We start from the raw sequence: 27,236 nt of genomic DNA, 5'->3' as shown, positions 1-27,236 counted from the left end.
ATGTCTCAATCCTTGCAAACAAGCTTTAAATTAAATCACCGAGTAATTTCAAAAAGATTATCTTTTCAAAGACGGAAAAATCATTTAATGAAAATGTTTTCTCAGTGAACAACCGCGACAGAATAGAATTAAGAATATCAATAATGTACCAAATAATTTAAAATGCTTCATACACCAATAAATGTTTCCGTCCTATTAATTTGAAATGATATTAATTTTAAGTGATTAATATTCCCTTCTAAAATATTATTCATATTGTTTCGAAATACGAACCAGTCTAAAAAACTTGTAGCGCTGTTTTACTGATCCTACTTTGAAAATATCTGCGGACTGAAAAGAACAGACGATTTCGAAGATTAATTAAGAATTCTCATTCTTTGGGCACCCTTTGAAGGAGTTCTTTCATAATAGCCTGAAAGGATTAAAGTGAACCGAATTATATTTTTCTTTGATGAGATTCACAGATCGGTTTTTTTTTAAAAGCGAGCTTTCGTTTACTTCGTATTAGTTATGAACGGGGTACTGCGACGGTTTGAGACTATGAAGCGAGCGAACGACGAAACACTATTGACAGTGCAAATCTTGATTGATGCAGAGGCTGAGGAAACCCGAGTAACACGATCAGTTCAGTTAATTCTTGAGGATAAACAAGTGTTAAAGCCGGAATAATCAGCATGCGTGCATGAATATAATAAACATTCTACCCCTATGTGAAGACTGCGATGTGTTTATTTTGGTGAATCAACGAACATCAATTTTTTTGTTGAAAAAACGTAATTGTAATTTTATCAAACATACATTTAATTTTATAATTTGATAACAAAGAACCGTATTTTATTTAGTATTGTCACCTACAGAAAATAATGAATAAACTTTTTTACTCTGATTATCAATGGAAATACAACGTAGTGTTAACCATACTTTGCAGTGTAAACATACCATAAAACATTCTAGTTTGTAAGTGAAAATACTTGATGAAGTTCATTTTAATTTATCATAGAAATAAAAGACGAGTGATACTTTAATCCACAAATTTTGATGGTTGAAGGTTTCATCGCATCATCTAGTTTCGAAGATGTCGCGAATGCGATGAAACCGGTCACCGTTTTTTTATTATTTGTGTATTTAAGTATCACCGGTGTTTTATTTCTATAATAAACGTACTATGTTTAAATATAATCTGTAATTATAATTTAAAGAACTACCTCTTCTATTTTCTGTATTAACCTTTTATTATATTTTACCTAATTCAAATATCAATTCTAGGAAATAGTATGCAAAATAAGGGTAAGATGGGTAAACCGTCTGTTTTAATAAACGTTACTTCTACAACTTTGTATTTTATATTTGTAAATGTTCAGTTATTGTTTACGTATGAATATTTAAATTGTAATATACAGCTCTTGTAGATGTATGTACGCACCTACGTGATGACGTATGTTCAAGTGAGAGAAGAATTACAGGGCATATTTTGTATTCAAGTTTTGAATTTATTTTTATTTCCCCCTCGACTATTAAGAAGTTATTGGAGAAGGGTGCCAAATATTTCAGTGTAACAATAGGTTGTCTCGATTATAAAACACTCGTATATAGGGCTGAGATGGCGGAACGCATTTGTTTAAAAATAAAATGATCCGTTTATTGCTCATTAAAAAAATTCAAATGTGAGGACTCTATTTTGCAAACAAAAAAAATGGAATTTATACTATCCAAGTTTTAACTGACAATCAGTAGTAGGAAGTAGGTACTCTTGTTAAATGTTTTGCTTTAAATATTCGATTTCTTATTATTTTCTCAAATATTGCAATTCTAATGCCATTTTCTAAAAGCCGTTAACAACTGTTTTAGAATATAGGAGTCAAGTTGTGGTAGTTGGGCAAAATAAATATATATATATATATATATATATATATATTTATTTTATTTAATTATACAGTATTTAATCATAAATAAATACCAAAAATACAAATTACGTGAAATCTTACAATTTTTATCATGTATAAAGCTGAATAAAAGTAAAAATTATTCGTCAATGAAGTGCCAGGTTGCGATTAATCTAAAACAAATATTATTATTAAAATTAATATTTGAATCACTAACTTTGTGATTTTCTATGTGAAAATCTATGATATTGATAGTCTTAAAATGATTGATTGAGTCTGTCACGTACGAGCCCGTTCGCACGTATCGCGCAAATTCACTCGGTCCGGTAAAATTAGGGTGGGTGACCCATATTTATTATTTTTCTTTTTTGTTTCATTTAATTAGTTTCTACTCGCGGGTGAAAATTTTGCTGAAAGAAATCGAGTGGAGATTAGTTGACCTCTAAATCTCTGGAGATTAGAAAATGAGAACTAAGTTGTGGTAGAGTGGGGTGCGAAGTTTAGACCTTTGATCCCTGGGTCCTAGCCACGGGACCACGCGCCGGTTCATTATTATATTTGGATTGCTCCTAACAGCAAAAAATAAATTGTGAGTCTCAAAAGGGTGAAATTTCACAGTGCCCGAGATCCTAATTAATCAACAGTCGGCGATAGCCGACTGTTGCCTGCTAGTATAAATGAATATTAATGGTGTTAAAAATCATCAAATCTATTATATTTTCCGACCGGTTTCAAAACATGACAGTTCCTTCGTCAAGACATAAACTAAAAATTAAAATTACGTTAATTACTTCTTACAAAAAATAACAGGTGTGAATCTTAAATGTATTGAATTACTACCTGGTAAAAGAAGAAGTATATAAAAATTGGAACATTGTTTCCAGGCGTTGCCTAGTAGGTGATTTGGTTCAGCCGGATGAATCTCACCCACGTGATAAAGGTTTCAGCTCTTTAACTTCACAAAAGTCAACAGATGGAACAGTTGAGGAAATGTGGATGTTCAAACATGGGCAGAATGGTGAATGTTACACAGTGTGTAAAGTGGCCACTTAAACCAGCCAATGACAGGTCATAAGCCCTGTAAATGCCTAGACTTCCATATTCCCTTCTCGAAAACTTTTTCCCTCTCTGTTGAAATAAATTTAAACTTAAATGTATTATTTGCTAACATTATGTGTTTAGCGTTTTTTTTATTATTTGTCTAGGTTATAATCAAATGTCAAATAAAATGTATTTCGTGATTTTAAACAAGGTAAATATATATTTATATTTTAACTACATTGACTTATATTTAAAAAAAACTTTACCTGAATGTTGCTCTTTTCGTTGGGCGTATAATATATCATCTCTGTGTGTTTTCTTAAGAATCTCCGTTATCATTAGGAATTAAAAGCCCCCGAATCCGTTCTAGAGACATTGTGGCCTCTTTTCAGAATTTGACAAACAACTTTCAAGCTAATGGACATATGATTACTTTTTTATTCTTAATCGCGTTTTTAGAATTTACATTTTCTTTACTATCCCTGTAAATCTAATTGTGTCATAATTGTGACGATGATAGGGATGTGTTAGTTCATTAACTGTTAGTAGAACGGGAGAGCCATGCCCGAACGGGCAAACCCGAGTGATCGTCTCCCCGTTGCCGGCTATTCCGTATCAGTTCATACAGAGCAACCCTTTTTCGACTCTTACATTTAGGTATCAAATATATAAATATACAGCTTCTCATAGTTTTTTTGCACTTCAACTGGCCAGTTTGCCAAATTACAGTCGTAAATCACAGCACAGAAAACCCAGGCTTAAAAATCTTGCATTTATCTAGTGTACTTAATGTTACTAATTTTAATTTTGGTATTCCTTAATTTATCAAAAGTAGGAGAACATTAATGCATAAAATATTTAATAGCGTCGTACATTCAGGCATTCAAAGCGTTATTTATATCTCCCAAATTTCTATTTGCAGGTTTTAATATAATGTACGTAATTTATCTCGACTTACTTTTTACTCACTACGCACCTTTGATATGACTCTCCTTTGATGTTACCGGTAAGAAATATATTAAACATGATAAATTTTACTCAACGCTTTATTTTACTATAATTATAAAATACGTTTACGTACGGTTCGTTTGACTAGCCTTTGTTTATGTGTGCGTGATATAAAGTTTAAAAATAAAATATCATTGTGTGCCTACTAACACAAAAGACATTTGTATGTTTACTTGGGTCGCCGACAGGCACTTACACATTAATATAGGCCATTAAACATTCGAACGTACAGAACCTGTATGTTTTATTTGCCGAAGATAAGTTAACAGACTACAATAGCAACAAAAAAAAACAATTTAGTAAATGACCTCCCTTATCTAACACCAACCAACAAACTCTTTTAAAAAAACTAAACAAATAAATTTAACTGAACTTTTTAAAATTAGAATCGTTTAAATTTATTTGTAAATTAGCCACTAATAAAATTGTAGACAGTGAACTAAAATTTGAAAAAAAATGTAATTAACACGAACACAATACGAGAATATCAGAACAATATTTATTTATTTTGTTCATTAACGCCCAAAAGGCATTTACAAAAAATTAAAATGAATTACATGCTAACATACTAAATAATAAACAGAATATACAGAAAAAAATTGTGAAATTAGTTAAAAAGGATATGATAAAAAGTTTTACAAAGTAAAAAAAAAAACAATAATAACAAAGGTATGCAAGAAAAAACAGTAAGCATATAAACAAAAAATGCAAAGATATAAGCTTATGAAATAAATTATGTAAAGCAAACAATAAATAAAGTGTTACGGTAAGCAAGAAAGATATTTTTAAGTTAAATTAATAAACAATGCAATTTGATATAATAGTAAAAAATAAAAAACAAGTTTAAGGTAATAAAAATAAGCAAGTAAGAATTTTTTTTTAATTTATGAAATTGAATTGTCAATAATAGTTTGACGAGCAGCTACAAATAAACTTGATATTGTGGACTTATAAGATGGTAAAGAATTGGACAGAATGTCTGCAGCCGTTCCATAAGTGTTACCTAACCTATGCAGTCTCGGTATCAATGAATTGTTATCACATAATATCACATATAACATTCTTTAACGAGACTTGGGACAATCAAGACTAATAAATCACAAACTGAAATTATACTTTAAACTGTCAGACAATACTAAATAAAAGACTCATACAACCTATACAAAATACGTTTAAAGGGTAGTTATTAACAATGGAGTATGAATCAAAAAAGACAAATAATTTTGTTAAATAAATGTAAAAATCGGGTTTTTAAATTAATTGAAATTTTTAAAAAGTTTTCATATACCTACATTAAATATACATGCATATCTTCGCATACAAATATGTTTGTTTGCTGATGGAGAACATTTTTAAAATGTGAATTTGTAAGCTTAGGCACAAATAAGTTAATGACAAGTCATAAGCCCTATAAATGCTAAGACTTTATTAAAATGTGCTGTACAGATAATTAACCTTTTTTTATAACTGATTATACGTACACATTTCAGATTTCTAGTTAGGGCGAATAGTATCCAAATAATGGTTCTCTGCCGGCTGTCAATTATTGTTCGTCCTACCGCGACAGGTCCGCGTACCATAATTTAGACAGGACTGGAATGGACGTCCAGGACGTTGAAAACCTGAAACAATGCATCCTCATTACGTGACCCGCCAATCGTGACCCCACCGGTAGTTGCTCCGTCCGTTGGCTTGTAATTAAATAAAATAATAATTGTAACGTAAAAGCAAACACAATATTTTGTTGAGCACAAAATAAAATTTGCTATGATGTACATAACTTCGACTGTTACTTAAGTTCACTTATGACGAAATGCATAAATAAAAGTGTTGATTTCAAGGCAAAATTAGCAGCTCACAATGGAAGCTTGGTGCTTACCCTGACATATGCGACCAAATCGTGGATTTGGAAAAACAGGGATAAAAGTAGGCCGAATGTCTGGAAAAACCATGTACGATAGATGCACAAAGTCGAGATCCGCACGTTCTGTAAGGCTTAGTTAAGCATTATCAACAAAATCAAGAAAGGAGCTCGCGTTGGTTCGGACATTGCTAGAGCGAATGGAGAAAGTGAGATCTGTATGCATAGACACAATGATATGGCATTCTATCCTCTCTGCCTACCCTTACAGAGAAACGGCGTGATAATGTGTTTGTTATTGTTTTGTTTTTGGTGTTTCATTTATTTAATTAAGTTTAATAAATTTACATTACTATGAAAATCTTCAATTCCGCCAAAAAATATGAAAAAGATTTATAAAACTAAATATATGAATATAGGAAACAAAAGAATAGAAATTACACCATCAATTGTAATAGAAAATGAAAAACTTTATGAAGTCACTGAAATGAAATATTTAGGTGTAATGTTGGATTCAAAACTTACATTTCACCAAAACGCTAAGATGGTAATAAATAAGATTGCAAAAAAATATCAATTTTGGGAAGGATCAGAAGATTTATTGATAAGGACTCCTGCAAAACTATTTACAAAGCAATTATTGAACCACATGTTAACTACTGTAGTAGCATTTTATTTTTATCAAACAAAGAAAACATAGATAAACTAACTGTATTACAAAATAAAGCCTTTAGAATCATTTTGAAAAAAAAACAGATATACGAGGGTAAAGTCGATGGTAAATGAAATGAAATTATTAACATATAAACAAAGAATATTTTACAATACAATGATATTTGTTCATAAAATTATAAACTCTAATAAAAAAACAGAATTTTGGAAAAAAATTGATCGGAACCAGCATGAACACAATCACAATACTAGAGAAAAGAACAAAATTAGACTTCCATTTAGGAAAAAGGCAAAGTCACAAAATTCAATTTTATTTAAAGCAATTAAAAAGTATTACGAAATGGAAAAAAATATTTATGAAGAAAAAAACATATCAAAATTTAAAATAATGGTCAAGACATATGTGATAAACAATTTATAAATTAAATATATTCGCAATGTTATTATTAGAACACACATAACAATATGTATGATATGTGTGCCCTATTTTAAGATTTAAATAAAAAAAAATATAAAAAAAAACTTAATGAGAAGTTATTTTTTTTTCAAAAAATTTTATTTGTGCCCAGCAGGATAATGAATACATTTATCTAAAATGTGAAATTAAACCGGAACCCCGGACGAATGTTTTCAACTCGATGGCTGCTTCAGGTAAAAATCCCGAAGAAGGAAATCAAGTTCAGAAAAACTGTCTCGTTGTGTAGTAGTTAATGCGCCCACCTACCATTCTTGAAGTTCTGGGTTCTATTCCTGTCGCAGAGGAAATATTTTATTGTTCCATGACAGGCACCTAAAGCGATAAACTGTCCACATTAACTTCATTTAACAGATTTATTTATTTTATTTTCAGTTTATTTATTTTAAAAACGTTTATGTACATAACAAAAAAATTCAATGCACACAAAACGAAAAAATGAACACTAAAATTTAAATATACAAAAATGGTAAAAATAAAAAATACCCAGCAATTATAGAGAAAGAATGCAATCCTCTCTGAACTTTTTTTCACTAATATGAAAGATGTCAATATCCGAAGAGATACGGTTGAGTAAAGACATTGCGCTTCCTACTGGCATTACCATCGGCAGGTTGGTTCTGCAAGCAGGAAGATAAAACAGCTTAAGCTGTCTATGTCTAAGGTAGTCATTAGGAACATAAAGAAAAATACTCTCCGTTATACCTATGTTGATCGTAATACCACGGATCAATCGGAAAAAATACATAAGCAAGTAAGCATTTCTTCTTTTCTCCAAACCATTGTAGCCAAGCATTCCCAGTATGAAGTCAGACGTGTACAACCGCGGATAATATCCGCACTCCCTTAAGTAAAGATACCTCAGAAATTTCTTCTGAACCATCTCCAGCATAAGAGAGTACTTCAATTCGTGGGGCGCCCAGATCAGAGATCCACACTCAAGTCTGCTTCGCACCAATGAGTTATAAAGAAGCCTTAGAACACGAGTATTCAAGAACACCTTAGCTGTTCGGAGAACAAATCCCAACATTTTGCGCGCATTGTCACAGACAGTGCCTATGTGAGTATGAAATTTCAGTCTAGCATCAAACATAATTCCCAGATCTTTGATAGTGGCAGTTCGCTTAAGTGAACACACTCCCATATAATACCGTATAAAAATAGTTTTTAATGCCCTCGTATATGACAGAACATAACATTTAGAAACATTAAATTTTAGTTTGTTCTGTGTTCCCCAACAACGAACAACGAACAACGCTGCATTTTGTTAATCATTGCAGTGCCCTATGCACCACTGGGTGCAGAAAAGGGGGTGATGATGATGACGTTAAGTTTTATCGAGAAATATATTTTTTAAATGAATTACGTTATAGTGCTTAACCAATATTTGTATGCCGGTTAGTAAAAGGTATGCCATAAAAGAGATATGAAAAAAATCATGAATTAATAAGGGCCTTTGAAATACTTTTATCTATTTTTGTGTTTATTATTATTTGTGCATAAAACACATTTTTAAACGAATTTGACTTCCCGCGAAAACCCTTCTTTGCATTGGCCACGCCCCTTACACGTCATGATTCGCATTAATAGTATGAGATATTTCCCTATTCCAATGAGGAATCGAGTTTATTTTGCGGCAATTTTCAACAGGCGCTCGATCAGCTGTTGGTAATCACTGAACCGAAACAACCCTTGAAATGATCGCTCTGCAGGGGCTCACTCGACATGACCCATAAATGGAAATACCGTCAAGGACACGGGAACATCCCTTTTCCTCAATTCCTACCCTAGTTCAAATCTCTGAGTCTGTCAACGTTTCATCGCCTTTCAACCCTTATCGGTTTTTACCAGACTCTTCATATTTCGTGTCTTTAAAACATTAAATGCTACTTTTATACAATTGGTTTATTGTATTTGCTTTTTAACGTCTAAAGGGCATTTAAAAAAAGTTTTTAAAACACAGGCGACAATAAAAAAAAAAAACAACAATATCACTTTCCAATAATCCTTGTGTGTCACCAAAAATAACTTCTCTGTTTCCGGGTGGATTAAGATTAGATTTCTGTGTGTGAAATAGAACCAGTATCCTGGACGAATATTTTATTGCGATGACTGCTCTCAGGTAAAACTCTCGAAAAGAGAAAATGTGTGGAGATGAGTAAGCAGTGGTTGGTGCGTTTTTCTACCATCTTTGAGGTCCCGTGTTCGATTCCTGGGAAGGTCGACACGAAATATTGATTAAAATGGTGGTTGTACACTGAAATATTTTATGTTCCCGGATTGGCGCCTGATGCATAAGTCTGATCACCTTACATCGAATGCGAAGAGGAGTATAATATTGATGATCACTAAAATAAAAGAGAAAGAGCATTCCAGGTAAAGTGGAATAGTGATGTTTTTCGATATTCATTTATCACCTCTAATTTAATAGTAAACTTAGATAAACGTATTTTTTTATAAATCTGTCCAAAGGTGTTTTTCGAGATAATAAATATTGATTTTTGTCTATGGTTACTATAACTTCACCCATATTTACTTTTTTTTTTAATTTCAAAGAATATTAGCGTTCTTACAATTTACCCAAATATTTCAATTTTGGTGACCATTTTCAACGAGTTGATATAATAGTAGCCAGTGCAATTGCCGAAGTAGTGGAGTGATATGACTGAACTTAGAGATTCCGAAAATAAGTCTCGCTGCAGCCTTTAATACAGACTGTAGGTGAGTCATTTTGTTCATTGGTGGCCGTGCATAGATCCATCACAATAATCAACTTTAGACACTACATACAAACGCATTTATTAATTGACGGACAGCATCAACAGGCAAATGTTTGCGTATGCATTTAATTTGTCTCAGCTGGTAGAAGCACGAACTTATGATTCTACTAATTTGAGCCTCAAGAGAAAGGTCAGAATGAAGTAGTTTAATGGTGGGTACAGCGGTACTCCTTACACGGGTAGTGCCGTATCCTAAATCAAATTTTGTCGTCCGGCTGAAGCCACCCATAGTTGTTTCGTTTTTGATGGCTTTAATGTTAGTCTATTTTCAGCCATCCAGTTTCCTATTTTCTCAATGCATCCAAAAATTAAATTAACAAGCACACTTCTCTCCCGACCCACAAATATTCCCTCTTTAATTTTTGCATCACCAATTTTAAGAAACTTCTGTTGAGGTTCATGAAACCAGGAGTATTGTTTTGTGGTGATGAAGGAATTCTGTGGGTGATGGAGGTATTCCGAATACATATTTGAAAACAGGGCCCCGATTACAATGGGAAGTTAACAGAGTTATCTTCGACTGTCTGCAAAGAAAAACCGATATTTGTGTGCGAAAATGAGTATATTTGCATAAATATTTGAAGTATCTTCGTTGGTAACCTATAATTAAACATGTTTAGAAGAAAAAATTGTAGGCATATTCTGCTTTTCATACAGAAAACTTAATTTTACTTTCTAGATGAAATTCATGATAAATGTTAACTTCCTATTTTAATCGGGGCCCAGGGTAATATAACTGTATTAAGTGCATCTATTCGTACTCGTGAGACGAAAATCTGCCCATGATATTGCATAGCGCGGGTTTAAACTGTGCAACTCTGTTATCAACTTTGATCATAATATTGACTCTTTGGATTTTTCTTGAAAGCACTACATATAATAAAATGGTACTTTATCTTGTTTCAAAAAAATATTTTACAATTTAACTTCGGAAAGTACAACTCAAAGTTGGTCAAATTCTTGAATCAAATGCCCCTTAAGCGTATGCTTTGCGAGAGATTATACGTAACTATAAAGGTTTCGCTTTTCAAAATATTTGTTTTAAATTAATGATCAAAAATTATATAAACGGAACTTTATCATACTTGTAAGCTAAATATGTAAATCGGTTTTAGATTCGATTTATTTCGCCGCGAATAAGTTTCTTTGTTCAATTTTGTTACGTCATTGAGTTAAGACAAATTTACATGAGCAAGATTGTGGGGAAACATTGAAGCAAAACAAACATATTATTGTGTCCAGGAGAATAAAGAATACAGTTCTGTGTAAAATAGAACGAGTGTTTTTGACTCCATGGCTGCTTTCAGATAAAAATTCTGAATAAAGAAATCGAGTAGGGATAAGTTCTCCTCGTTGAGAAGTAGTTGGCACGTTCCTTTACCATTCTTGACGTCCTTAGTTCAATTCCTGTCAGCGCGGACGTGAAATATTGGTTTTATAGGTTGGTTTAACTGTAGTATTTCATTGTTCTTGGACTGGCATATGAAACGGTAATTTTCTTCCACTTTACATGAGAGTAATAAATTTTTTTGACACTATGTCACAGCCAAGAAAAAAGCATATTCTTTAATAATTGTGTTTGTTATATATTTTTTTTCAAACCTCGAATATGCCTTTATAAAACCTTTTTAAGAAATAAAAATATAGTCGATTTCGTATTTTTCGCTTATTCGTCGTTGTTCTACGATCACGACGATATGATTGAAATATGCTGCATTTTGTTGACCAACGTAGTGCCCTATGCACCTTTGGGTGCGGAAATGGTAATGATAATGAATAAGTAAATATATAAAAGGAACATTTTATGTCATGAATATTAAATACATATAGTATTACGAATATAAAACAATGTGATCTTATAATACATTATTGGCATTAATAAATACGCCTCAATGATTACATGTTTTAATAAAAGATTGCTAAGCATAACAAATGCTTAAAGTTAGTATCAAAGAAGATCCCTTATATGGAAACCTTTTTATATTTTATAAAAAGCGGCGATTGAAAACGCGCCATTATTTTATTGATTTTTCTGGATTAGTTAGTGATTGATTACGTGACCTCGTCGCCTAAAAGGTGATACGGTATATTCGATTCAGAGATGCAAAACGGTTTTCGTAAACTTATAATTAGAGATGCCACGAATAAACATTTGGCCGAATATCGAATATTCGGCCACTCTCTCGGCCGAAGCGCCGAATATACGGCGGCCGAATATCCAGCAAAATATGTGTGCATTCCGCGCTTGACAGGTTACGTTATGTCTCATTGCGGTGCGTGCGTGCGGGGGTGACGGGGTGGGCGAACTCGTTTCATTTGCGAGTAGATCACGTCGCGACACGCGTTATTTATTTATTATCACATCTCATTGTGTAACTGAAGTCCTTGTTAGTAATAGTTATAAGAAATTATTTGTTCAGTGTACATCATGACACCATTTAATAAAAATTCGTTTATTTGGGAATATTATGAGATTTGCAGTGAAGATAATAAACTAGCTGTGTGATCTCGAAGATCTCGCGAGGAATTTATGAGAAAAAGTGCATTTTCATTCATCACAGCTTACCACTGATTTTTATTTTAAGTATTAAATTGATAATTTGTGATTAAAATAATTTCATTTTTGAGTAATTTGTGCGTTTTTTTATGGTTTGGTATTCGGTATTCGGACGAGTAGTGCGCAATATTCGGCTGAAAACGAAAGTTTGTGCACGACGAGGTCCTTTAGTTACAGTAAAATCTACCCTTTTGACGGTCGCGTGCATGTTTTTTTAATTATAACATTTACGGGCTAAGCTAATGAGGAACTTCAGTGCTACTGGAAATTGGATATAAAAAAAAAATTCTCACTGTGACTCGGTAAAATTTAGAACATTTAATTGCAATTCGAAGTTTTTTAAAAATGTAGAAAAATATTGATAAAAGTGGTTTTAATAATACTTTGAAACGTCACAAATTCATGTCAATACGCGAACCATAAAGTTGCATTGTTATGTTGTTATGATAGATTTCTAATTACCTTGTTTTTATATTGAATTCGTGTCAATGCGCTTAGTAGTCTTGCTTTTAATCGAACCGTTTTTAATAGTTTTAATCGAAACTGGCTATTTACTTTGCAAAAAACAGTATTGATAAACCTTGGGCTTTGGTCCGCATTTCCATAACCAATTTCGATGTCAATAAGTCACCTGAGACTAGTTTACTTAGTGACAAAAAGGCCTTGATAAAAAATATTTAAAAAACGTGTCGCTCCTAAAGCATGTGATTTTTTACGCAATACTTATAAAATAATAATTTATTTAAGTGGTATTTTTAATCTTCATAATTACTTTATGTTAGGACTTTTCCTATTATTTTTTATATGTACCTTATAGTTTGAAACACAGGAGTCTACCTTTTTGGCGTTTCAAAGTTAAAAATGCAGAAATATCGCAATAAGCTATTTTATTTTAAATTTTTCCCTCGGCACGGGACACCCCAGTGAGGGAACATTAATCTGTATGAAAAAAAGAATACAAACAATGTAAAAGTATAAATAAATAAAATAAAAATACGTGAATAAAAAACCGAAGTCCACTTTCGTCGTAAAAATGCTTTTGTCAATTGAAATAAAAATCTATACTCCGCTTTGTTTTAATGCAAAACATATCAAAAGTCCCAGATACGCCATTAATTTTCTTATGTATAAAAAAATCATGAGTTTACATTAAAAATTTGAAATTATCTCAATCGGTTCACAAGTTATGTTGTTTTGGTAATAGCACAGTCACATCTTGTTCCCTGAACGTTTCGTTCAACGTGACTCCCCGTGGTTTATCATTTACGGTACGGATATATATTTTATGTAGAACATATCATGATTTTAACATAAATTTGCCTTGAAATTAGTTTAAACCGTGTAATTTCGTAAGGGTGTATAAATTGATTTCAAATAAAAATATTCAAGAAAACAATGTTTTTATTCAAACACATTTAAAATTATCATTTCCCTTTCCGCACACCCAGTGGTGCATAGGGCTCCAGATGATAATACTCAAATTGCAGCGTAACTCGATCAGCGTACCTCGTCTCTCGCTTCTAATGCCAGTTCAGGAACAAGGAATATTGCAGTGTCAAACTTAAAAACCAATACTTCACGCCCACCATGTCAGGATTAGAACCCAGGACCTCAAGCATGGCAGGCGAACGCCTCGACCGCTACACTAAGAGCCGGACTTATGTCCACTCGTTTTCCCTTTTCAAGATAATAACTCGAGAGTAGTAATCCAGAGTTCTGGTTCTGTTATTTCACACACTTAACCGAATTCTCCATCCGCACGGACGCAGAGCAAATAGCATTTATTACGTACATTCAAATGGGAATAGATAAAGTCGTATTTTGACCATTTTCAATTACCATTTTGACCATTTTAATTAGTTTTATGGACGAGTGACGAAGGAATGACGGTAAACACCTGACCAGGGGTAATGACAGCATTTTATGTCATTATTATTTTGATTGTCTTTTGACATTTTCCTTAGAGAAAATATCTCCAAAAGAGCAATTTGACCTAACATCACTCGTAGAACCTATTTCACTCAGCATTTTCCTTCAGTAATAAAAAATAACCTTCGTGTTTTCCAAAATTTATTAATAGAAAGATAACTAACCTTTGCTGGTTTTTTGTCTTCATAAATAATAAATATTTTATGTCAGTTCAATTGATCATCTTCAAGATATCCACATTAAAATGGGATATTTTCAATATTTTTTTGTTTTAATTCACTTTATTTCACCCCATTTCAGGGTATGGAAAACTTAATATTTTATAAACTTGCCTATTTCTTTTCAAAGTTTAAATCCATATATTTCACGCCCTTTCAGCTTTTCAAACAATGCGTATTGTTCTAGAATAAGTAAAAATTTTGGCAAAAAATAAAATATAAATTTTAATTTCTCCGAGAAATCAAACTTGGTTCTTTTTTAGCATGTATAAGTCGTCGCCAAATAAGAATAACTACGCTTACATGCTGAACGCAGTGTAAAATATGTGTTAGCGTAGGCATTCTTATATGGCGGCGACTAAACCTACATCTTAGTATATTAGAGAACCTACAAATAATATTATTATTAATATGGATAAATAACGTCGCCCTATTTTCATAATAAAATAACTCAAGGGTGCTTTACAGAACTGATTCTTAGCAGTATTGAATTTCATAAGTTAACATAAATAAACACATAAACACAACCTTTTGTTGTACCACAGTTTTATATGTATGATTTTTATTTAGAAACTTCGCTGATCTGTCCTTAAACCGTATCTTTTTTATGTTATTATATCGTTGTCGAATTTTTGTTTCTGTTAAATATATAAATAAATAAATCACCGTTTCAGAAAAATAATAAAATGAGCGTTTTCTTTTTTGATCTAGTGCATTTTTTTTATAATGTCGCTCAATTGCTTTACATTTGTATGTGTATTTTATAAGACCGAGAACATGGCATGACCAAATCCAACAAATACTTGAAGAATGACATATCATAAGTCGGAATAATCGACGTGCGTACATGAGATATATGAATGTTGAGGAAGCTACGTCTGAATCGGAGAGGGGCGTTTCGATTATTCAAAAGGAGTAGCAGTAACAGTTACTGTCTCGCAAGTCAAACTAATAAGTGTTACTGTATCTAAATAACCAATAAATCTAGTACAAGCAACTGCTGAAACGGTTTAACAAAAAAAAAACTGTTTCTTCTCACGGGCTACGCTGCTCTTAACTGTTATTTAGAACATTCACGTATCCGGGGGCGTAGTCCACGCTCCTTTAAACTGTTATTTTTACAAACAGTTTCATTCAATATCCTAACTCGTTTTTATTTACAGTAACGTTTAAAAAATATTTCAGCTATTTCCGAAGAATAACACTTGAAATATTGTTCGTTATTCCTTCGAAGCCTTTGGAACTATAAACAAGAGCTACCTTTTCCCGAAACGAGTTCGAAGAAAATTGGGTATGTTCGTTTGGTTTTTGATATACGCTATAGTCAATGTATCAATCCAGATAATGACTTACGTTTTTCTTCTTTTGGTACTTGTTCCAGAATAGCCCCTCGCTCGTTTTATTGGCACTTCACGTTATTTTATTGATCCGGGCACGTTATCTTAGATCGATTTTTAGATGCGTTTTTACGTGTGTTGTTTGTTACGATGTTACAAAAAGTACTGTTTTTTATTGATTTGCCGCCGGGAAGTGACGTAAGGGACTCTGAAAAACAAAACAAGAGGCACCGAATTTCAAAGGATAATAATAATAATGTTTGAATAATTTGTAAAGCGCCATTTTTGTGAAAATCACCTCAAGGGCGCTGTACAATAAATAAATATCCCAACACGTCTTGCAACTACAGAGCACATGGACGGTTGGGATTCTAGTTCCTCGTCTCCGATTATGATATATTACAATAATGATATATACGAGCTAGATAACAGAACGTCTTGCAGCTACAGAGCGCATGGACAGTAAGAAATCTAGCCCCTATTTAAATTTTTAATTTTAATTTTTTTGTTTGACAATGAAGTTTTGAGTTCAAGTGATATTTTAAAAACGAAATAAAAAGCAAATTTATAAAATTAGAAGTTAGATAACAACATGTCTTGTAGCTACTGAGCGCATGGACGGTTGAAGGATGGTTTGACACTTAAATCAAAATACACGTGAATCCGAAACAAATATAACAGTTTAGCGTTGTGTGTAACTGTTCTAGCTGTTTTGGAAGTATAACGATTTTTTTTTATTTTTATCATTTTAGTCTGTATACAAAGAAAGAGTGATGCGATGTGGCGGTATATTTTATTTATTTATTTTTTATTTTGTTTATTAAGAAAAACAACAGCAATACAAAGAAATATACACAACATAATAAAAAAAACATAAAATAAAGCCAAATCAGTTTTCCACATAAATACAATTATAAAAATCCAGTTCAGTTAAATATAATTTATAGAAGTGCATGTGTGCGAGTTTTTTTTGTGTGTGAGGATGCGTGTGTAAAAAAGTGGAGTGTGGTTTTGGTAGGTATGTGAATATGTGTGTGATTGTATATGGGTGTGAGGGTAGGTTTATATCATCTCTGCCTACGATAGCGGGGACACGGCGTGGTGGTCGGTTTGTTTGTTTAGATTTGTTTAATCGTCTGAGTATACTCGTACATATGGGGAATCCCCCTCCACCGTGCACCTAAATACGTATACCGAGAGTATGGAAGGCTTAACTTAATTTTATTCGAGCCAATGAACGTCTCCCTTCTTCAAAGGTAGGAAAACTCAACATAACCGCCTCAAAGGATATTTTAATGTCCTGGTTCCAAAACCACAAATCTGGCTTATAACCAGATGTTCAATTTGCTTTGTTTACAATACACGAGTCTTAATAATAATTAATATTTTAATCAAGAAAATTTTGAATGTGTGCGAATAGTTGTAGACAAAATTCTGGATTTCACCCTTTAGGGGGTCATTAAATTGGCACATTACAACAGATTAGGAGAACATTTTTGAGAAGGAAATATGGAAGTCTAGGCCTTTACAGGACTTTAGACCTGTCATTGGCTGGTTTCAGTGGCCACTTGACTCACAAAAGTTAGAAAACTGTTTTCAGGCGTTGCCTTGTATGTGAAATAATGCAATCAATTGAATCTCTTCACAACAATAAATGCTTCAGCTCTTTTACTTCAGTGAAATCAACAGATATAAGAATTTTAGAAATATGGATTTTCGAACATAGGAAAAATGTTGAATGTTACAAAGTGTGTAAAGTGGTTACTCAAACCTGCCAATGACAGGTCACAAGCCTTGAATAAAGCCTTGTTAAGTGCCTTGATTACCTTCTCTAAAATGTTCTCCATCTCTGTTGCAATGTGTTAATATTTTTCCTAACCTAACTAGTCCATCATATTAACGTCAATTTAACATATTTTGTTTGATCAATATTATTTTTAAAATGGTTAATACAAATATTTGTTGACAAGCGTTGGATTTACCCTGAGGGAATTCATTGGATATTTCAACAGAGTTGGAGACCGTTCCCTTGAAGGTAATTGTAGATATAAACTTCCAGGCAGTTACAAGGCTTCCAATCCATCATTCATGTCTAGTTTTTTTTATATATAATTTATTTATTGTTTTTTCCCTCAATTATTTAGGAAAAAAAAAACAAAAAATTATATTTTACATACCGTAATCTACTGCATTTTGCAACCTTTTTCTTAATATAAAAATATATTTTTATATTTAGTACATCGACATTGCTAAACATGTCATTATAGTCTGATTCTTAACAGCACTAACACAACACAACAAAAATATTTTTTTTATAAGACATGTAAATAATATTTAATATTTTGGTAAACAGCTTGTACAAGTGGGATAACAAACTAATAGGTCGTACCTTTCCAACTTCCTATGGTCGCTTTTTTGTGAAAGAGAATGATCGTTGCGTTGTTCCATTCCTTTGGTATGCATTCTCCTTCCAGACATTTATTTAATAGAGTCCCAACTGCTTGTTGAAGAATTTCACCCCCGCATTTTATAGTTTCGATAGCTATACCATCAGAGCCACGGGTTTTTTTGCTCTTCATCTGTCTCGTGGCATGCTCGACTTCTTCCCATGTTATATCAGGAATGTCTTCTGATCCGATATTTTTAATTCCAATCTTTTGGATTTGGTTTTCACTCTCAGGTATTTGTGAAGTGTAAAGTTTTTCGTGGAGCTCTTTAGCCATATTTAGTGTTTCGGATCTGTTCCTGCTTTCGCTACCATCCTCTTTACACGACGTCGTTATTTGCTTTCTGCCAGACGAGTTGCAGGAAGTGGTTGGATGCGGTTGGCTCAGAATAGAGAGATATGCAGACTAAAAGGGGAGGCCTATGTTCACCATTGGACAATAGACGGCTGATGATGCTGATGATGATGATGATGACGATGACGATGTTAATAATTTAAGTTTTTTATGTTCCAGTTAAAAGTTCATTTAAAGATAAAAATACAACAGTAAAATAAAAAATGTATTATACAATTCGTAAACTTGTAAACAATTCATGTCACTGTAAGTGTTCATTTTAAACACTAAGTAACAATTACAATTCTTCTATGTTTTAAACTTTCCCGTTAAGCAAGGCATGTGGACATCAGCAGACGCCTCCAGGAAACCCTTTCGCCAGCCAGCACTCTCGCCTTATCCCACATAAACCCCGCGTTCCTTAATTCCCCTGAATAATGCCGAAATATAGTCATCGACATCCTTCCAGAACGACGGTGTAAATAGCAACTTGGGTTTAGGTTTTCCTGAGGCATGCGCAGCACATGTCTAAGTCAGGTCCACTGCCGCGCTCATCAAGTCTTCAAGACGCTCGCTTTAAGAGGCTGCTGCGTCCGTTCTCTGACTTTAATGTTAGTTATGCATAATATTTACAACAATTCCCAGGCGAGTTGTGATCTCTCTGTGAATGCTTCCATCCTCAGTTATGCTATCTCCCTCCACTTCTCGATCCTCTGCCCATAATTCTGTTTCATTCCACCAGAAACCGGTCACCAGATTCCAAATGTGTAAATTTTACTATTTTATTTCCTCAATAAATTAAAATGATCTTCTAAATTTTATTGTTCAATTTTAATGAAGGTTTTCATTTTAAGCATCTGCATATGAAATATGATTACAAATAAAACCTTTTGACGGATTTTACACAGCCATCGGTTTTCCGCTTTATAAATTCTTGTTTAGATTTGTTCCCGTCTGCAATTCGCGAAGTTAAAGTAAAGCGAGTGGCCATAGAACCGTACACCGTACGTGTGGAGGAGACGTCGTGGGCAACCGCCGGCCCGCGGTACATTTTGGTTAATGTGTGGAATTTCGATAATACTCAAATTCCCATGGCATTGACTACCCATTTTACTGATTGAATCTTCATTCACTTTGTTATTATAAAATAAAAACTCTATGAAATTAATATTTGAAGCATTAATTAACTTTGTGATTTCATATGTTAAATAATGTAACAATTTATTTACCTTGTGTAAAATCACTTTAATTAATATAATATGCTGACGGGTCTCAGAAAGAAATAATTGAAAGAATATTACTTCGTATTTTAGCAAATCAGGTAATCGTTTATGATATTCTCCATATTCTGATCTCTTCTTAAATATGTCATGTTTCCACGTTTCTCTTTTCTTTTTTTCTTTCCTCTTCTTTTCGCCAACAAGCAAGCAATCACAAGTTATTTTCACCACTTTCCGTTTTGACCGCTCTCTATATAAATCCAAACGCTAATGCTAAAAGTTCGATTGCAAATGGCCGTCACGTCGGCAGTTCGAATGTTGCGAATCAAGTGGACGTATTCCACGCACTACGCGTTTGATACGATCCGTCCGATGCGTGCGATGTGGACATGTGGACGCTCACTTACTCTTACTTAGCCTTCTCTCCCGTTTAGACCTCCACATTTCCCTGTCAGCTGCCACCCTTTTCCACTTTGGACTTTGGCGATTCTTCTGATGTCGAACCATCTGCTCTGGGGACTTCCTTTGCTTCTGCGTCCTGTTCTCGGCCCCCAGTCTATTCCTTTTTTCATTCATCTACCGTCCGATATCCAAAAAACATGACCCGCCTAATTCTACTTCAGTTCCGCAATTCTTTTTCCCACATCCGTCATTTTTGTTCTTTCCCTGATCCATTGATTAGTTTTGTGATCCATGAGCAAGATGTTTAACATCCTTAATTCCATCGCTCTTTGTGTCACCTTACGCTAGTGTAGGATTCTTTTATGGTGATGGGTCAAACGCAGTACGCATGCGCCAAACACTTTTCTTCAGGTGTATAATATTCAGAAATATAGAAATATCCCGATACCCCTGAAATGGACGCTTACTTTAAGGATTATCCGTACGTGAATCGAGTATCTTAGCTTTTAATGAATGCTAGAGCTTGTGAAATTTCAAAACTAATTTTTGAGAAAAAAAAAGAATAAACTCGAAACATTTGGACTAATTTCAATCAAGAGTGCGTCAGCATGTGTTTGGTTTTACAAGATTTTCGATAACACTAGAAAACGTTTTTTTTTTTTTTTTTAGTATTAACAAAAATATATAATACAAAAAGTACATATTATACTCCCAGGAGTTATTAAAGAAACTGGTTTGGGACCATACATAAGAAAAAACATTTTTTTGGTAATACATAATATCATACAAATTAATACATCCGAAATAAAAAGAAAAAAATATTGTATAAGAAATATAAAACACTATCTTATATAAACTACATTAATAATTATCACTATCAAAAAGATTTAAGAAATATTTTTTAATTGCGACACTTCTGGATTTTTTATTCAATTTTTCGTGTCTTAGCTCATTCGAAATGTCCAATATTTTCCAAGGACCTACTGCCAAACTTTGTTGAGCGAAACTTAGACACATGAAGATTCCCTGAATAACGCGTATTGTAATTATGAATATTATGACCAAATGTGTATTTTTAATTTGAGTGAGCAGAAAAGTTTATGTTATTTAAAATAGTATTGGTAATGTCATGCAGTGGCATTACCTTGAAAGTAAGTATCTTTGTACTCAATTTAGAAAGCATTTTTTTTTCTTTTATTGTTTATTGACCACAACTGATATTCCGGCCCGCAACTCTGAGAAAGAATATACAGCCGCAGACTAGAAAAAAGTTGCCCATGCCTGGTACCTTTATAGTATAGAGATGAAGAAATATAACGCTTTTGTAAGAGGCAAGCTCGGTTAAGGCTCTTGAGAGAAATTAAAAGTGCATGGCATACTTTTCCCTCTACTTGACAACACTTACCGTCGGTGCAGAATTCATTTTTCATCTATTTATGATTTATCTTTCATACTCATTACATAGTCATATTCATTACATAGTACATACATTAAATACATACATACGAAATACCTAATTTAATACTACCGCGTATATCAATTACATTTTTTAATTTAAAAAAAATGCAAATACTTGCGCTCTTATTATTTACTCGCATATTATTTTTTTTAGTTCATTTCTTATAAGTCGTGAATAACTTGTGCTGGATAAATGGAAATCGAGTTATGGTACTGTGGGATTTAAACCTCGGACCTTTGGCCCGTGAGTCCACAATACTACCACGGGACCACTATTCAGTTCTTTTTTTTTTAATTCTTTTTTTTTCAACAAAAAAAAAGTTAAATATTAAGTTGGGAGAAATATAATCAAAAGCGGAAGCATATTCGAAAAAAACAGCTCCATGTTGAATGTTTAAATAAGGGTTAATGATTTCTTCTCTTAGATAAAATCCAATCATGAAATTCAGATTGTCTGTTTGCATGTAGCCGAAACAAGATCTGAATACAATGTTGATAGCATTAGGATGAGATAGTTCTATGGGATACGAATGAACTTACGAAACGAACACACGATATGCTAGAGGTTAGTTATTAATATTCTGCCCGAAGATCTAGTTCTATTCGTTACGCGGAATTCGCAAGTATCTGAACCCTTGCATATCTCTCGTAGTGATCAAATCCATATTCATAATGAAATAAATTGCCAATATCACGAAAGTCAACCAAAAACTTATTCGGATTAATATGGGTGTTTAAACATAGGGAAGGTAAATGTTTCACATTTTATATGTGACCACTTAAATCGGACTAAGACAGGTCACAAGCCCCAAAATGGCGAGACGTTTTTGAAATGTTCGTCAACCTCGACCCAGCTAGGTGAAATCCAGTACTACCCGTCTATGAAGATTTGAACACATTTAAATAATTATTATTATGGATAACTTATATAGCGCCATTTTCGTAATAAAATACCTCAAGGGCGCTTTACGTAGTGATTCTATTGTTAAATTAATTTAATTGAAGCTTTTAAATTTGTAATTTAATTAAAACAATTTATTTTGTTGTCACGTGCTACGGATTTATTAAAATGATTTAGAGAGCAAGTGGGTTTTAAGTTTTTTCCGAAACATCACTTCACTTTCACAGCCTCGCACCTCTGCTGGGAGAGCATTCCATGCCATAGGGCCTGCGACCGCAAATGCGCGTTCACTAAATTTAGTGCGCTCTTTGTGTAGAGGTATAATAACTTTTCCTCTCACCGTAGACGTAGCTGATCTAAGCGTGAGACGCCTGTCAGCTAGTTCATCTGGAATGCAGAGTTCCCTTAGATATTCCGGAGCAGAGTTGTGCAGTGACTTATACATAAGCCAACAAAGTTAAAATATTGTATTATAGAATATAAATACAAGTGTAGGTATATGATATTATTCAAGTCCTTAATATTGCGTATTGTAACTTGTCTGCATACATATTATGTATATCTAATGATTTCCGAGAAGACAATTTTTAAATCGGTTTGTATTGTATAATATTTTTTTAATTGGAGCGGTACCTATGTACCTACATAAATTCAAACAATTAAAACCACTACATAATTGATTTTACTTAACTTTTAAATCGTTTATTTGTAAATTTATAAGTTATTTGCCTTTAATTCCGTTCCATGAAATTCCTCCTTCAGATTCGAGGAATCGTCCTTATTCTCAGAATCCATTACGCTTTTCGATTTGCAACGGAATTAGGTTACCGTGAACATAATATTTTTACGAGGACGTTTTTACTGTGTTTTAATTGGAGGGGAAGAGTCCTTATTCTGTAACTGCTTCGTTTCGTAAATTCACTCGTATTGTATGAGCGGGAACAAGAACGAAATACAATTTTAATTGAGTTTGAGTGAGATGGATTTATGAGAAATGCTCAAACTTACGAAATTAAATTGTGACAGAATAAGGGCTCAGTTTTTTTAACGTAAATAGGTTTTATTTGTGTATTTATTTTTATGTTTGTTCTTCTATATATTTTTCTCATCTATGTAATATTTTAGTACCGCAATAACTTTATTTGATCATTTAAATTTATGTATTGGATGTCAACATAAGTTGTGTCCGTTTTTTTTACAAATGAAGAGAACAAAATGAAATAACATAAAAAAATTGCAACAAATTGGTCAATATTGTATTCTCTTTCAATATTTTGCAACAAATTAGTCAATTATTTATAGCATATTAACCGTACACTTCGCAAATATCACGAGCAGCTTTGTTTCCTCGATTGAACGCGAACAGAACGAAGTGTCAAAAATGCTCACTTTCGTCTATTTGACATTCCATTTCGAAGGGTTGCAATTAAATAAAATAATATATGTAACGTAAAAGCAAATACAATACCTTGCAGGGCAGAATTTGTTTTCGAATGACGTATAATTTTTACCGTTTTGTTTTATTTTTGGTACTCATTTTTAAATTTGGAAAAAACGGACACCACTTCTGTTAACATCTAATATAATATGTAACAGTAAAAAAGTCCTGGCATGTCACTGCTTGTCCTTGTGATTTACGTGACTTATGTCCTGCGTTATCGTAGGAAACTACTGGCTAGTCGGGACCAGATACGAACCATTTATTACGACACAAATATTTTATTTTAAAATAAATAAATTGGTTTTATTTATAACCTTCGGGGCCTCAATTATGAAGGCTTTCTTAATCTGTTCATATCGAAACGGTATACTTAACTTATGTACTATCTGTATCTACCTCGGTTGTTCTGCCTATTTGTCATCTCGACATCATACGATCAAAATCAACCAATGAATGACCCCAACGATTCAGTCCGCGTTTCTTACTTCATAAACATTAAAAATAGTTCTCATTTGTATTTTAAATAGGCCACTGTGATGAAAAATGTCTACTCCAAAGCGATTATAAACTCCAATAAGTTCCAATTCAATCAAAAAATGCTCGCTTGAAAATGATTTATTTTTTACTTTTGACAATTACCAAGACAGTCTACTTAACGATCTCTGCATTTATCTACTGAACGATTACAAGACTGGCTCTTGATACTTACATTCATTCAGAAAGATAGTAAAACAGATGGAAAAAATATAGGTAAATGTATTATTTACAGTGGTAACATTTGACGGCTATATTTATGCTCTTGTATGTTAATAAGCAGCATCTAGCCAGTCTAGCCACTGCATCTACCGCTCGTTTTCAAAACAGAGAGTTATGTTGGAATTTAATTCGACTTTAAAATTTACTTATTTTTGTCTCGTGTTTTCAATAGGCTTTTAAGAGAAAAAGTGCCAACCTCAGAACGACGATTAAAAAATTTAATCAATCATAATTAAAGGAAAAATTGCTCAGTGGAACAAAATTTTTGTCACTTTTAATGCGTAGATAAACGTATCGAAGGGTTCTAGAACCGTTGGTACAAACCGGTGTACTTACTTCAAATTAAAACTTGTTGGGGGGGGGGGGGGGGATTCGGTAGTGTCGTACTAAAGCTATGTCATTTTAGTGCGTAGATATGTGTACCGTGACGTACGCTTCCCCTTGTTTCATATCGATGTTCCTACCTAAAACTTGAGGGAGGGGGGGGGGTCGGTAGTGTATCTTCGTAATAGTTTGAGAGAATTTATTTTCAGCTATACCATCATAGTGAAGGTATGACGTTCTTATCTTCCCATCATAATCGAGGCCCAGGCCCCTTTTGTTTAAATTGTGAACAGAATGTTCTAACGATTTTATTGTATTAGGTCATAGGTATTTGACCGTCCAACATATTATCGAAGACCGTATGGCCCATTTCACACCACGGTAAAAATCCACTCGTCACCATAAAATAACCCAGGATGGATCGATATTTACTGTGCCAATTATATATTTTAAAAAATTAATGCCGGGCGAACGTAAAAACTAGTACATCGTAAGACCGGCTAATCTTCGAAATATTGATTTTTGAAGGGTTTTCACCCGAGAGTAGCAGCTAATTTTTTAAAAATAAATACGTAATAATATAATAAATTTTATAACACCCTAATTTTATTGTATCATATCGACGCTGGAAATGAAAAAGTTACCATGTGGCATGTAGCAGTTTTACTGAAAGGCCATTTCAAGATTTTATTTCAATTATGTAGGAATCACACCAAAACAATACGTTTACTCGTAAAAAAGATTTTTTTACTAATGAAATAAAAAACAAAAAACTTTAATTGGCTCGGCTCTTTTACAATGAAAGCAACCACCCCTTTCCCGAAACTGTTCATAAAGACTTGAGTCTTTCTTCAGTTTCGCATAGCAATATCAATATTTTTTTTTTTGAACTAATTAAGCGAAAATTTAATATTTCTTTACAATCAAACCGCGAAAATAACAAAACAAATAAACTTTAAAAACTTTCATTGTACCCCTCACTGCAGTACTCACTGCAATCAAACGACACGAAACCCAAATACATATAGGAAACATTAGAATAATTTGCCCTATACAACATGCACTCAATCAACAGAAGAAAAACAATACGTATCTATAACAAATCACAGTGGAACATCAAATTATCAAGACACTACCGGCAAAATCCTAACACAGATCCTAACATGATCCCTATCGAACTCGGCTCTTTTGTAAAGTTTTTTATACATGTCGCTTGGTAACTTTTTTCCTTTCCATCGTCGATATGGATATATGTAGATGCTACGTATGAAATGGGCCTATACGATTTTTCATGGACATTCTTGGTTTTATATAATGCCCACATCTATTGCTACTGGTTTTTGGGCGAAATGTAATTTAATATTATGCCTATTTTCTAATTTTAAAAGTTTAGTATGATCAAGGTGTTTTAACATTTGCGTTGAATATCCTCAACTATATTATCACATCTTCTAATATGTCAGAAGATAATCTGGTCATATTCTTTTTTGTTAAATTTGAGTAAATGTGTCTTTTAGTTTATGTAGTTTCTATATTCAAGCAGAACAGTAAGGAACTTATATTAACCAAATTTAAAATTTAGCAATTAAAAACATTTAATTTTTGTGCAAACAGAAGTGATATTGATACGTTTGAAGCAAAAGCCATGCTCAAAAATTAATGTACAAAAATAATCTTGAAAAAAAACTCGTTTTTGGACTCTACCGTTATTGAAAATGATTACCTCCTGATGTATGTATATTCTCTTATGGGCACCAAGCAACTGTTAATAGTGGCCATAGTAGACTTTATTTTACAATGATCTTGTATTTGCTATTAACTTCTCAACATATATTATTTGAATATCACGATTTTTCATTTGTTAACAAACCATAAAAGCGTTGCATGAACAAGTACAATATGTATTTTAGAGTCTTTATTCTATTTCTTCTTCAACATTGTTCTCTTCACTGCTGCATAAATTGATCTTCTAAACGTCTCCATTCTTTCCTATCACCCGCTTTCATCATCCGCCGGCTATCCAGGCAATGTCATCGACCCATCTTTATTGTGGCCTTCCAACATTTCTTTATTTGCACATGGTTTCCACTTTATTATTCTGGATATTCATCTGCCATCATTTTGCCTCGCTGTCTTGTCCACTGCTATTTTAATTTTGCTGCTCGATCCATTTTTAAACTGAAATATTATATA

General features: G+C 33.0%; 1 protein-coding gene and 1 pseudogene across 9 annotated transcripts in view; one reads left to right on the top strand and one right to left on the bottom strand.

The window, feature by feature from the left end:
* trio (trio Rho guanine nucleotide exchange factor) overlaps positions 1-27,236 on the top strand; it is a 492,673-nt gene that overhangs the window by 242,367 nt on the left and 223,070 nt on the right. The gene's annotated exons all lie outside the window — the stretch shown is intronic.
* LOC148282877 (uncharacterized) overlaps positions 1-27,236 on the bottom strand; it is a 56,766-nt pseudogene that overhangs the window by 28,930 nt on the left and 600 nt on the right.

The sequence above is a fragment of the Micrasema longulum genome, unplaced genomic scaffold (genome assembly GCF_059751315.1).
Source record: "Micrasema longulum isolate JH-2025_06_02 unplaced genomic scaffold, ASM5975131v1 h1tg000281l, whole genome shotgun sequence".
NCBI classification, from domain to species: Eukaryota; Metazoa; Arthropoda; class Insecta; order Trichoptera; family Brachycentridae; genus Micrasema; species Micrasema longulum.
Note: the sequence above shows the minus strand (reverse complement) of the source record. Positions and strands in the feature narration are given on the sequence as shown.